Source organism: Cardiocondyla obscurior, linkage group LG03 (genome assembly GCF_019399895.1).
Source record: "Cardiocondyla obscurior isolate alpha-2009 linkage group LG03, Cobs3.1, whole genome shotgun sequence".
Taxonomy (NCBI): Eukaryota; Metazoa; Arthropoda; class Insecta; order Hymenoptera; family Formicidae; genus Cardiocondyla; species Cardiocondyla obscurior.
Genome location: NC_091866.1, coordinates 4,058,944 through 4,072,276, shown reverse-complemented (window position 1 = coordinate 4,072,276; position 13,333 = coordinate 4,058,944). Strand labels below are relative to the sequence as shown.

At 37.5% G+C, this 13,333-nt stretch overlaps 1 protein-coding gene across 2 annotated transcripts in view; it reads right to left on the bottom strand.

The window, feature by feature from the left end:
* Dip-lambda (Dpr-interacting protein lambda) overlaps positions 1-13,333 on the bottom strand; it is a 179,297-nt gene that overhangs the window by 134,929 nt on the left and 31,035 nt on the right. For both annotated transcript variants that reach the window (XM_070654399.1, XM_070654398.1), the window contains exons 4-7: positions 8,634-8,682; positions 4,367-4,532; positions 3,952-4,200; positions 3,602-3,651 (exon numbers count right to left, since the gene is read on the bottom strand). The gene's annotated coding sequence lies outside the window, so the exon portion shown is untranslated. The remainder of the gene's footprint in view (positions 1-3,601; positions 3,652-3,951; positions 4,201-4,366; positions 4,533-8,633; positions 8,683-13,333) is intronic.

The following is a 13,333-nucleotide window of genomic DNA, read 5'->3' as shown; positions in this document are numbered from 1 at the left end:
TACTTTAATGATAGAAATAATTCTCGTTTAAAAAAAGAAAAGAAAAAAAAACGTGTGTTACTAGATAATAAAGAAACTATTTTATTGGATACTCCGTCAAAAATATCTGTAAAAATAGAAAATGGAGCTTACAACATTTTTCTAAGAAAGCCTCCATTTGTCTCGGTCTTTACGGCTCGGTTTATACACGGCATGCAAGCCCCGGTGCATTTGATAACATTATTCAGTCGCACCCCGCGGAAGAAACGCGAAGTTTCGTGAAATTATTATTATTTCGAGAGGAATGCCACCACTAACAACTGTACGTGCGGCGTGCACGCACACGAGATATCTTATTACGGCAGGTGTTCGAGGCCATGTTCGTAACTTTCTCCTTCAAATTCCATTAACTTTGCACGAAAATTCCGGAAACGTTTCAGGAAAATTCTTGCAACGAAATAATTGCCGTTCTCGCGATATCGCGGCGGAATCTCGGCCACGTGCCGGAAGCGTACTCCGAAAGAGAAAAGGAGCGGAGAAAAAAAGAGAGAGAAAAAAAGACGAGAAAAAAAGGGAAGGAGAAGAAGAAAAAAAGAGAATGTATCTAGATTATTTTCTACGCCCGCCCTTCGACTATAATGCGTGGCTACGCTGCGTGAGCTCCATACACGTCTCAATAAATACAAAAGTGCTTTCTAAGCTATAGTATACTTATAGTATACTCGATGACAAGAATGGAAAAATTTATAGGACCGCGTGCTATAAATTCGAATAAAAATGGAAAGACGCTTAAGTGATCATACGTGTACTTTATAGCAATAAATATGAACTAAATATAAAAGTAGAGATATCATCCGGCTCAATTAGCCATTTGTTGAAAACGCGAAATATCTTGAGGTAACGTACTTATTATCGCAATGTAGCGCGTACGTACTCTAACCTAATTACCTAATTACTGCATTATTAGTACGCGATCGATATGCTAATGGCCTAATGATTATCGCGTTAAAAATGTCGAAGGTTAAAAAGATCACCGGGACCCTACCTCAATTCCGCGCAATAAAACGAAACGCAAACGCCCATCGCGGCCGCGCCGCACCCGGCGTTTCTCATTCGAGCGATTTTGACCGGCGCGTTCACCGAGCAGATAAATCACGCGGCTCTTCGCGGAGAGAAGCTTCGCAGCCCCGTGATGGATGGACGGCCGCGGATAAATGCAGACCTGTGTCATCGCAGGCGGACGAGGAGGAAGTTCGGCATTCGTCGACGGGAAACACGATGAAACAGAAACGTTGGAGGTAGCGCTAGGAGTTGCGCGCCGTTCTCGAGGAACTTTAAGAGGACCGAGCGAGGAGGAAGGAAGAAAGCTCGTTAAAAGTTTAACTCATCCCCTGCCCTTTCCCCGCGCGCCGATCTGGCCCCGAGAACGTCGAGTACCGCTGTGACAGGGTATCGCGTTACAGGATAAACAAATGTTCTTAAATCTTAAATTTCCCGTTATATTTATTCCTTGTTAGATTTATGAGGAATCTTATGTATTTAAGATAAGCCTCGGGGGCTCTCCTCCCTTATAAGAATAATTATGTTACTTTCTCGATTTTACATTTCCCATTTAATAACCAGATAATTGACTTTTATCCGCGCTCGAAAAGAAGATCGAAAAATAGGAAACGTGTGTGAGGGGGAAAAAAAAAAAAAAGTTAAACTTATTATTCACAACTGCCCGTCAGGAAAATAAGTATCGTGCTTATTCGTCATATTAATTTCTACGTTCTCCGATATCACGTGTAATTAAGAATTCTTTTGTACTGCGCGAACGAAGAAACGTAATTTTAACCGGAACTTATTTTTCTCCCGTCGAGACACAGATAATTTTGTTTCTTTCGTCCGCTCTGTTAAAACTTTAATTTTATCCGCGCGCCAATTGCCGCGAATCGAGTTTCAGTGCGACAAGTTTTCGCGTTATGTGACAAACAAATATTTGTCTTAAATTCTCCGTTACGTTTATCCCCCCTAGTGCATTATCGGGACGTACGTGTATGGGGTGTGCCTAATGCACCGAGTCTATCGCGAATAGAGCAGCTCGTTGCGCAGAATTATATTTACGCCATAACGCGTGTGCGTTTAAAGTTTCGCAGGTAAACAGGATCGATCAGCGAACTTCCGACGATAACTATTGTTGAGAATTTAATTAAATCGATTATTGTAAAAACATCGCGCAATAAGAGAACGCGGGAATGGAAACATTTTGTAAAGCGGTATTTAATTTGTATCGTAATGAATATACGCACGGTGTTTTATTCAAATGGAAAGTTACTTTTTTAAATAGAAACTTAAACGAGAATATATAACTAATTATATCGATTTTCTAAAAACGCGTAATCGTTCATCGATATTATTATATGCATAACGCGGCTTTTTTTAGTCTTTTAGTGCCCGTTGGGACAGACAAATATATATTCCGATTCTCACAAAATTCATATATTTCCCAAAAAGTAAGGTATTGAATTTCCTCTTAGCTCAAAAGTCAATATAAAATATGAATCAAACCTTCAATTACAAATAAATGATACGTAAAGTATTCCTTAATAAATGTGAGGCACTGAAAGATCAAAACAAATATACCTAATTTCTTCTTAAACATTCGGGGGGAGGGAAAGGAGGAGTTTGCTTATATGGGTCATAGAGGTAACTTTCATATAAATTTTACATGTCACATATGCGCACGTCTTTCGTCGAGCTTATGCAATCAATATCAAAGTTTATCAAATAGTCAGCAGACATCGAAGAAGAAGAAACTTTGTCATCCATTTCAGTTTCAGGAGCTTCTCGCGCTATTCCTCTTTTTAATCTTACTGAGATTCGCTTCTAGCTACGCGCAAGCACGCCCCGATATTTTTATATTAATATTTTATTACGGTGTTCAGCTGTCTCGATGGATACCGTATTATTCTGCTTTATCGCTAGAAAAGCGTGGCGAATAGTAAACCGCGTTTATCCCAAAAAGAAACGAAAGATTTATTACGAAAAAGCAAATATGCCGTAGTTAAACAAACATCGCGGAACGTACCCTCAATTATTTTAACAGAAAATTAGCGCTCAATTACAAAAAAAAAAAGTTTTTTAATAACTTTGTTTGCCATCCAAATATCATAATTCCGGAATAAGATCTTAATTTCTGAATTAAAGGAAATTTTAGTTAACGCAAATCAACTTTGCATTTACGAGAATTATAACTGGTAAGGTTAAATTAAAATTAAATTTAAAAATTGAACTGAAATAAATTTTATGCCAAATAAGATTTCGCTCTAAAATAATTAACTAAACTCCACGCGTCGCTACCTACTTCCCCGCGATTTTAATTTAATAAAACAATTTTTAATCGTAAAGTCTTTACTTCATGTTTTAAAGAAATAATAATACACTGTATTAATGTCGTATTAAATTATATATAGTTAATAATATTTAATAATTAGAATTAATCGTTAACCTATTATATTACACGAGTTACGCAAATTTCTTTTTTATATTATATTATTCTTTACGTTATAATATATACCAATGCCATTATTTTTCTGCGTGTAATTTCCCATCACCATTTTAAAAAGCTTTTTTGACTCACCGGTTCGATGCGCAGCGGTGGAGATTTACAGCTACGTAGCTATGATGATACTGTAACATATAAATATAAAATTTAAATTGTAGACGTACAAAATAATGCCAATCATTAAAAAAAAAATTGTATTAAATGTCTTTAAGTGCTCTTTTCAATAAAACATTAAAAAATAAAATTATCTAATGTCCGAACAAAATTAATAAAAAATTCTAATAAAATTAATTTTTCTTGAATGTTACCATTTCCTTCTTCATTAATTATTAAATTTTCTATTTTTATTCTTATTGAAACTGCAAAACTATTAAGATAAATATCGAACAGCTGTGATTTTTAAACAAATGAGAAATAATCCTTACCGAAATGTTGCTCCACCGAAGCAGGATGTCCATCCTGGACCTCCTCCTCCTCTCAGATGGGACGTGACGAGTCATCATTCCGCGCACTGGAAACTCGCGAGAATCGCGGCCGGGTGAAGTTAATCGCGAGAGCTAATAAAAAAAAAATCACACTAAAAATCTTTGCGCGACCTTGATACGGCACTCGCGTTCCTAAATTCCGCATAGCAAAATACGACCGATAACTAAGAGTACGTTTCTTCTGCGGATCTGCAACAGAAAAGAAGAACAACAATTAGATTTCTAACAGATTAAACTTATACAAAATTAAATTTTCTTTTTTCTTTATTAATTATTAAACTTTATTATTTCAATGATAAAGAAATCTTGAGAACAAAAAATATTCATTTTATAGAAGTAAAAAAATGATACGTACCTTTTGGTTGCTCCGCTGTGGCAGGATGCCTATCCGAGGCCTCCTCCTCCTCTCAGGACGTTGGCTGGTTCTTGTCCCACGCACGACATTTGCGGAAACCGCGCGGAAATATACAGCATTCCCGAAAAAACCGACCACGATAATAAGAACATATTCCGCTTCTTCTCTAAATTTAAAAGAAAACGAAAGCTATAATTGGTTCGTAGCAAATTAAATATAAATATATTGCAAAGCTACAATTATTTTATGGCGCGTATAGAGAGCTGATTGCAGCTAGTTACCTAATCTGCTATCACGCGGAACGTTATCACGCAACACCGCGCGTGCGAGTCACGTACGCACCCCATGCGCCCGACTTTTGCTCGTCCGCTCGTCAGCCTCGCAGCAATAACGCGTTATACAAAATAATTTACATCTATTTTACACGTAAGATCGACCCGTGATATATTACGTATTTCTAACTGACCCGTAAAGGAAAGTATCGGAGCAAAAAATTAATTAATCCGCGTACTATAAGAATGAGAAAAATAGACAAAATGCGAAGGATTAAAATTAATGCATGTTATATATCGAGATTCGCTTTAGAAACACTCTCCGTATAAAGGACATTAGTCACCGAAGTCTGTTAACACCAACCGAGAACTTAGTACGTCTGATATAATCACTTTTCGGTACGTACGTACGCACGTGCGCTATTTGCGTGCTGCGCGTTAGACTGCCGAGAGAGGAATGAGGGAATGAGGAGAGAGTGGGGGGGGAGGCTCGGTATCGCGAAAATCACGTACGCCGCTACCCTACGCCGCCAAGGTTAGCGCGTTACAAAACAACACGTAAAATATAATACGATATTAAATACAACATATTTGTACCGTATATTACGCTCGTAGCAAAAGCACATTATTCTCCGCTTCGTTTCAATTTCACGGGACTGGCCTCAACGATTATACGGATAAAAACGATTCGAATCACGATCGGTATTTCGTAAAAAAAAAAAAAAACGTCGACTTCATAAACGCCAGCGATACGATTTTCCTAATCGAAAAAGTACGAAAGAGAAAATTAAAAAAAAAAAAAAGAAAAGTTTCCCCTGCTTTCTACTTCATGGCTCTTTGTTTCGGTGAGATTTTCGGAAGCGAAAGCGCACTTTTGTCTCTCTCACCCCCTTTCTACCGCTTCTTCCTGTTCGTGTAATGTCACACCGACATTCTTTTCTAGGGGACGCGCGTTCGATATTAGGAAATACCTCCTGCCAATTTCCCATGTTATATAAGGTGTCCCCCTACGAAGACCGAAGGCCTCCCTGACACACTCTCTTTCGCGCGCAAATCGATTTTACTTCGAGAATTTTTATACACTCAGGTAAAAAGAAAATGAAGAATGGTGATTCCGCAAAAAAAGTTGCTATTCGTTTTTCTGACCCTTTTTCTTTTTTTTTCCCTTTTTTTTTTCTTTATCTCCTATCATTTCTGGATCGACAAACATGGGTTATGAAGTAAAGAATCGGTCTAATAAAGTCGAGCGCGGTAAGACGAGCGTGGATATAAAAATTCAGATTAGGACTATCGGGCCAATTCTTGTCTCGGCGCGCTCGCGATGTGACTACCTTCATAATGTATCTGACTTATGCAAATGTTGCAAATAGTACTGGCCGAATTATGCGACGACCTGCTGGGAACGCGGGCAATGGATCGCCGAAATAGTTCGCAAATTCGAGTTTGGTTGTGAATAGTCTTGCAGAATAATGTATATTACGGACGCGCCGCAATAGAACGATAACGTAGATTATTATAGCGGTCTTATACAAACGTATGTGCACACACGCAATAAGTCACCGGCGAACTAAATAGTTAAGAAACATTTCGCGTTAATCATTAACGTATCTATAAATTATCTCTAAATGTAAATTGCGTTTAAAATCGAGCGTTCCTATCACGCGTCGTACTTATTTCTTCGGTAATCATTATTATGCATAGCCTCGTTAAAAATCGAAACAGTTTTTCTTCGAAGTTTAATTGGATCCCGCATTTTTTTTTTCCTCGATAAAGTCTCAACTATAAATATCTTAACGACTTGACTCACAGGCCGAAATACTATTCCTATTATTATTAGCTCAGACTCTACCGATCCTTGCTTCAAATATGCCGGCGTGAAATATATTTGATAATCGTAAAGCCAGAAATTTTTTAGCGTGTCTAAAATAAGTCCATCCAGGTCAAAAATAATTATTAATACGAACAATAAATAAACATTATTACATCAAATTATTTACGTGAGGACAGAATATTTTCGCGGTTTATAAAGCTCATTTTAGTTTCAAGACCAAAACCGTCAAACGAATTGTATTAATATCGGCGAAAATTTAGCCACAAGATGAATTCAAGCGTCGACAAAATTATTGGTATCCAAAAATGTCACGAAGCAATCATTTACGCGATCTATCGTTCGTTGTTCCGTTCTATTTCGCGCAAAATGTCTATCTCGAAAAATAAACATCTCAATTACGCAAGTCACAAATCATGAAGCTGGTTATTCACGCCTATCGATTTATAAGGAATTTCGAGAGATAACGGGGCGATGATAATTTATAGTATATTGCAAATACGAAACAAAAAGCCATGTACTTTCGAAACGTCACCGTCGCAAAATATTTTAAATACATGCAAGTCCATTATTTCGTTAACATTTCAAATTAACTTTTTACGCGAACACACGTCAAGATATATTCCCAAAACAACTGTCATTCTTAGGTAATTTTGCGAAATATATTACATTTGAAAACTATGTAACAGTTTGTTAAAATAAAATAAAATAAAATTTATACTTTACATAAAATTGTTTTTCGTGTATTAATTTTAATTCCCTTTTTCCTTTTTCTGTTCTTTTCTTTTTTTTTTAAACCAACAATTTGTGTAAACATTAAATGCACTGCCAACTTTAGTTACAGCTAAAAGGAATTTCGAGTTACGTCCAGAATCAGTATAGTCATAGCCGTGGGATACGTGGCTCGGTATAAAATAAAGGATTACCCCGGGGCGATGGTTCGTCTATCGGCCGGCAATATCAGCGAGAATTGAAATAGTCGTGATATTTCTTTGAGAGGTGAGAACGAAAGGCGAATAAGGGAGGACGACGTCCGTGATGAGGGCAACGCGGGGAAGTAATAAAAAGCGACGAATGGGGTTTACGGTACATGACCGACGACGACGTAGACGATGCCGCAGGAAAAATGGAGGCATGTTAGGTCGTTCTTTCGTCGTCGCTCTACAATCAGATTTCTTAGCGCGCCGTTCCATCAGAAGCGCCGATACTCGAACTCTTTTGTCGCGATGGAGCAAAGGCAGGGGCGCTATTGGGCGACAATGACGGCGCGGAGACAAAGGAAACGGGCGGCTTTCCGTGATGAGAAACGGACATCGTCGAAATCGAGCGAGGGTATACCCACGAGTGCGACCATTTTTGGTGAAAAGGCATAGCACGAAAAAAGTATAAAGTAGCTTTAATGAAATATAGCGAGCGTTTTCGCGAATCGAAAAGAAAATTTTCAAACATTTTATTAATTACACCGCGAGACTAAACTCCGGCAAAATTAGAACGTCATCATTATAACGTAATTAATTATTGCATACCACATTTAATGATGTTCTCCAATTATAAAATATATATATATATATATGTATACATACATTGTAATTTGTATTTTATATAAAATTTATCATTATTAAATTGTAAATATTTGCTACGTTGATTTACTATTTATTTTCAATTTCAAAATTAATTTATAAATTTTTTTTCTTCTATTTACACGCGCTCTTTTTTTTCTTCATTTATTTAAAAATATGCTACGTACATACGTATTATATAAATTAAATTTTATATATATTTAATTTATTAATTCTTTGTCGTTTTAAATTCTGCTTCTTTAATAATTTACCGAGAAAAATCTTTTGTGGAAAACATCGAAATAATATTACGGTACGAAAATGAGTCGAAGCAAAGTGGCCAATTAACACGTAATACTTGTTTGAAAATCTTTACAATCCCCTTGTAAACTATGGTCTGTATCCTAGCAACAAGATGAAAATGTACGAAATCAAGGAGAGATACTTCGGTAACCGGGCAATTTCTCGAAATATGAAACAGAGGAACCGGAGCTTGCCCCGGTATCTATTCTACGCATTTGCAATTACATTGAGCTCTGCATATTCATCGCACGTGAATTTGAATTCAAGAATATACATATATATTTTTGTCTTAGCTTCTCTCTTACCTTATTCTCTTATGTAAGCCTCCGGTAGTCCAAAACGAACCTGGAGAACCTGGAACACAAAAAAAAAACTCATTAAGAATCATGTGAAGACACACTAATCTACGTATTTAACAAAATTGGATTATTTTCTAATACGTTTTTTTTAACAGACAGATTCGTATTATTGCCACAAAATTAATTAATATTTTATCAATTCCAAAAACAGTTTCTTTTTTTTTTTCTCTACAAACATTGGCATGCTCGTCGCATGTCTTATATGTGCTAACGCTGTTTAACGAGCAGTGAGTAAACTTCTTTGTAAAATGCGCGCTTATCGAGGCCTCACAATAGTGCGCGAGCGAGAGTAGTCTGTAAACCAGGCCGCCCAGGGGTATCGAGAGACTGAGGAAGTTTAATATTACCATCAGAACATCGTCTACAAGTCCTGCGGGGCAAGTTGCGGTCTGACGCTCGACATAGGAACTCTTGTCACAGGATTCAACTTCTGCGGGTTGGTCCGACGGCACGGATGCACGCCCGCACTCGAGAGAGGCAAAAAAGAAAAAAAGAAAAAAAAAAAGAGAGAGAGAGAAAAAAACGAGAGACCAAGCAAAATAGCGTATGCATGCGAAAACGCGAACGATATTCGTCCACCTAGGTAACATACCGGGAAAGAGAGATGGCGAAAGAGAAAGAGAAAGAAAGAGAAAGAGCAGGGAGTTCCCCTCTTTTACCGCAACATGTCCTGCCCGCCCAGGAATGACTGTGTTTGCATAGTTGTCCTGTTAACATTCACCCCGAGATTCCGCCCTGCGGGATTACGCGCGAGTGGCACGATATCCGCGGGCTGGGAAAAGGGCGTCGATGCGCCGGACGACTGTTTAGCGTCTCACCTCGTGCAGAATCCGCGCGAAATACCCCGATTTTCTGTTAATTCTTTCGCCACTGAACGAACGATTCGCTTTAATCTCTCCCGCGAGCACTACAAATTTTGTTAAGCCTTTGATACCGCGGAACACGCGAGTCTCGTTTAAAACAAAAAAAAGAAGAAAAAAAAAAGATACAAATAAAGTACGCGAATAATTTGCTTGACTAGATCTTAACGGGCGAGTTTATTTTAATAAATCTTGAACACTGTTATAAAAATTTTTAAGACTTTTAGTTATCAAAAGATGAAAACTTGGAAAAATTTCTTTTTAATACAGCATCCAAAAAATTAGCGTAATATATATATTGAAAGAAATATTATATATTTTGGATATTCTCGGTTAATCTCAAGCGTACTGATACATGGAAAGTACATGGAAAGTTGTTACAAGCAGGAGCCTGATTAAAACGTAAATAGCTATCATCCCAAGAAACATGTTTTTACTGAAAGTTTAATTAAAAAGAGAAAAAAAACTATTTCACTGGCGAAAGGATTAAAAGAAGGTTGTAGCAAGCGAGAATACTTTGCGGCAAGAAGCGAGAGCTTGTTAGATTTTGCGACATTTTTAGATTAAGTACGTCGCCACCTTACCAAGCAATGGCTAAGATGGAGATCGCGCTGGAAAATGGAGTTAAACTTTATTAATGGAATCGAAATCTGGAATATTTTATTGACACATTAATTCAACGAACTCCCAAGACCACCTCAAATTAAAAAAAAGTTTAATTAAACTAAATAATTTCACATTTCTTTTTTTTTTTCTCCTCTGTATAACTCGGTAGTATATAATATTAACTGAAAATCTGATAAATCTCTATCCGTGGAGCGAACCTAAGAAGAAACGAGGAACGAATTATCACGGATATTATTCTCTCGAAATGCATGTCACACACTAAATACTCGAATCACGTTTCTAAGACAGAGGGGGGGACCCGTGCTTGAGAATTAATGCCTATCATTGCGTCGTTTACGCAGGAAAGCGTCATGCATTTTTCATTTCGCAGCGCAGATTTTCCTTACACGAGATTACTCCGGTTCACTCTCTTTACCGAACTTTCCGCGACGCGGCGGTCGCCTGGAGCACGTTAATTCAGTTCTCTCTGCACTTTATACGATAAAAGCTCCATCGTGCGATATTCGCCTTACACGAGGCAAGACGCGCTTTTTCCCTGGCGATCATACGTGTTACACACGCACGCATGCACCTAAGTTGGAAAAAGCTCAAACTATGTACTGAGTGTCTCAGAAATTCCAACATTTCACATAGTTCATACATATTTACTACTAAATTATTCAACTTTAAAAATAGTGTACAAGTAAATTTATTCTTTGTGTTTATACGGGAAAAAGAAATTACATTGGTACGAAAATATCTTTCGCGTTCATAATCAAGATAAGGGATTAATGTAAAATTATTTTTTTAACGTGGAAAAAAGAAAAAATTAAAAAAAAATTGTCATCTTTAATAACGCTATGATATTTTAATAATTACTAGAGTTTATTTATTCATATGCTTGAAAGTAAAATTTTCGAGACGAATATAAAATTTCTACGCAATATTATTATATTTGCTCACGTATGCCGGTACGGTATACTACAAGAGTGCATGAGCACATGCTTACGGAGAAAACGATCCATCATGGTTGGCCGTACTATGATTAATGGGGAATATGAGAACGCAATGTAAATGGGATTCAACACTCGCTGTTCCACGGTGCGAAGAATATTTTGATTTAACATAATTTATAACCAACCGGTATTATATTTTCTTAACGCAGAGAACCATTAAAAAAAAAAAAAAAAAGTTTTGCTCGTAAACGACATATGGATGACGCAATGTAACACGGTTAAGATAATCTCGGCAGAAAAATATTACACTACCATCTCTAGAATGTATAAAACATATAATTATAACGGTAATAAAAAAGAAAAAAGAAAATTTCCATATCTGCAGATTATAAAAATAATCCATCTCAATATCGTAATAAAAATCTGAAATTTAATTATTATTACCCGAATGGAAATTGAGCCTAACTGTTATCTAATGACTAGCTAGCCAATCCGTGATTTATCTCGTGGTTGTCTAACAAAACTGTCCTGCACCGATTCAAGCATGTAACTCTCGAAACGTTTAAGTACTTGACAATTATTCCTGGTTAATAACGAGCTAGAAAAGTTAGATATCTAAACGTATTTAAAATAAATTTGGAAAATTAATATAAATTTATTTTACTTTATATTTATTTTTTTCTTTTTGTGAATAAAGAGAAAGATTTCTCCCAAAAGTTACCTAAGTGTTTCTATCCGTGAACGGCAGTATTGTTCGTCAACCCCGCAAGCCGAAGCGTGGCTCGCACACGCTTTTTGATCCGCGCCCGACGAAACTATCCAACTAAATTCAAAACTGGGGTGCGAACTTTATTGGGCGGAATAGTAGAAACGGCCGGAAGATTACTTCCGCGGGCGCGCAAGGCTGTTGAAACTTCCAAGAGAGGCGGTTAACTAAGTTCCCGAGAAATGGACTTTGGATAGTTTTACGCCCTCCGTCTTACTTGCCTACATCTGGACGTAATGACGATCGCCCCCCTCACGTCTCCTATTCCCGATGATCGCACGGTCATAATCACAACGATCGGTCTCGTTATCGCGTTGATTCGAATCGGAAAAGATAATCGAGAGCAAGCGGAGAGGCACTGACCAGAAAGCGTGTTAACTCGCTAGTAGTTTCATGAAATCCAACTTTCATTGAAAATAATATAGTTTAACAAAAAAAAAAAAAAAACCATTGATTTAGAATATACAAAGCACTTTGACGCGCTATGTTAATATGATGTTAAAATTAATTCTTAAAATTTTATCTCAACTTAACACGATTTTATCCGACTGCCCGAAAAATAAGGAACGCGCTTCTTTGACTCGGTGATCTCCGAAAGGAGGGAAGGTCCGGGCCAGAGATTTCGGAGTATAAAGAAATATCTGACTTTCGCTGCAACCCGTAGGAGAAACGGCTCGAGATTGATCGACAGTATCGCAGTTTCCCTCGTTTGATCTTTCTTCGCAACTTCGCGGAAATCAATCGCCGTATGTCTCGCGCCCCCTTTCGAAACTTCCTTTGCCTATAGCTCGCTATTTCCGACTAAAACGTTGGCTTTGCCAGCGCTCCTCTCTCTTTCGAGCGCGCGAAATCTTCTCCATTTCACGCTTTATCCGAATATGCCTCGAAATTGATCGACGAAGCACTATGCACGCAGCCTGCGCCGTGCTCGGGGAATGTTACCTTCGGGGAAATTTCTGTATTCCTCATTGCGCGCGGAAAGGGCCTCGCGAGGAGAGACCCTCCAAAAGCTTTATTGAAAGCTACGAGCCCGCTCTCTGCCCTGCTTCCCTCCTTCCGATTACGAGTGCGTTCTTCATCTCGCGAATCAATTTTCGAAATTTCAAACCAAACCAACCCTGAGCAATAAATTCCCGCATTGGCTTCAATCGTACGCTTACAAAATGGATACCCTGTTTTTATTTCTTTGATTCAATTGTAATTATAATTGTAATAATTATCAAAAGCATCAATAAATAATTAAATATATCTAAACGCCATCAACAACAATACAGCCGTTGTGCGAATTTCATTATTTCAATTCTGTAAGCTTAAGATTTGTATTTCAAGCGAAGAATGTAGGAGAAAGTTTTCGAACTTACAATACGTTTAAATGATAGAAGAAGTAACTTACGGTAATTTGGAACTGACAATTGACTTTGTCTAAACTTATGAGTCGAACGCAGAAACTTGTAGATC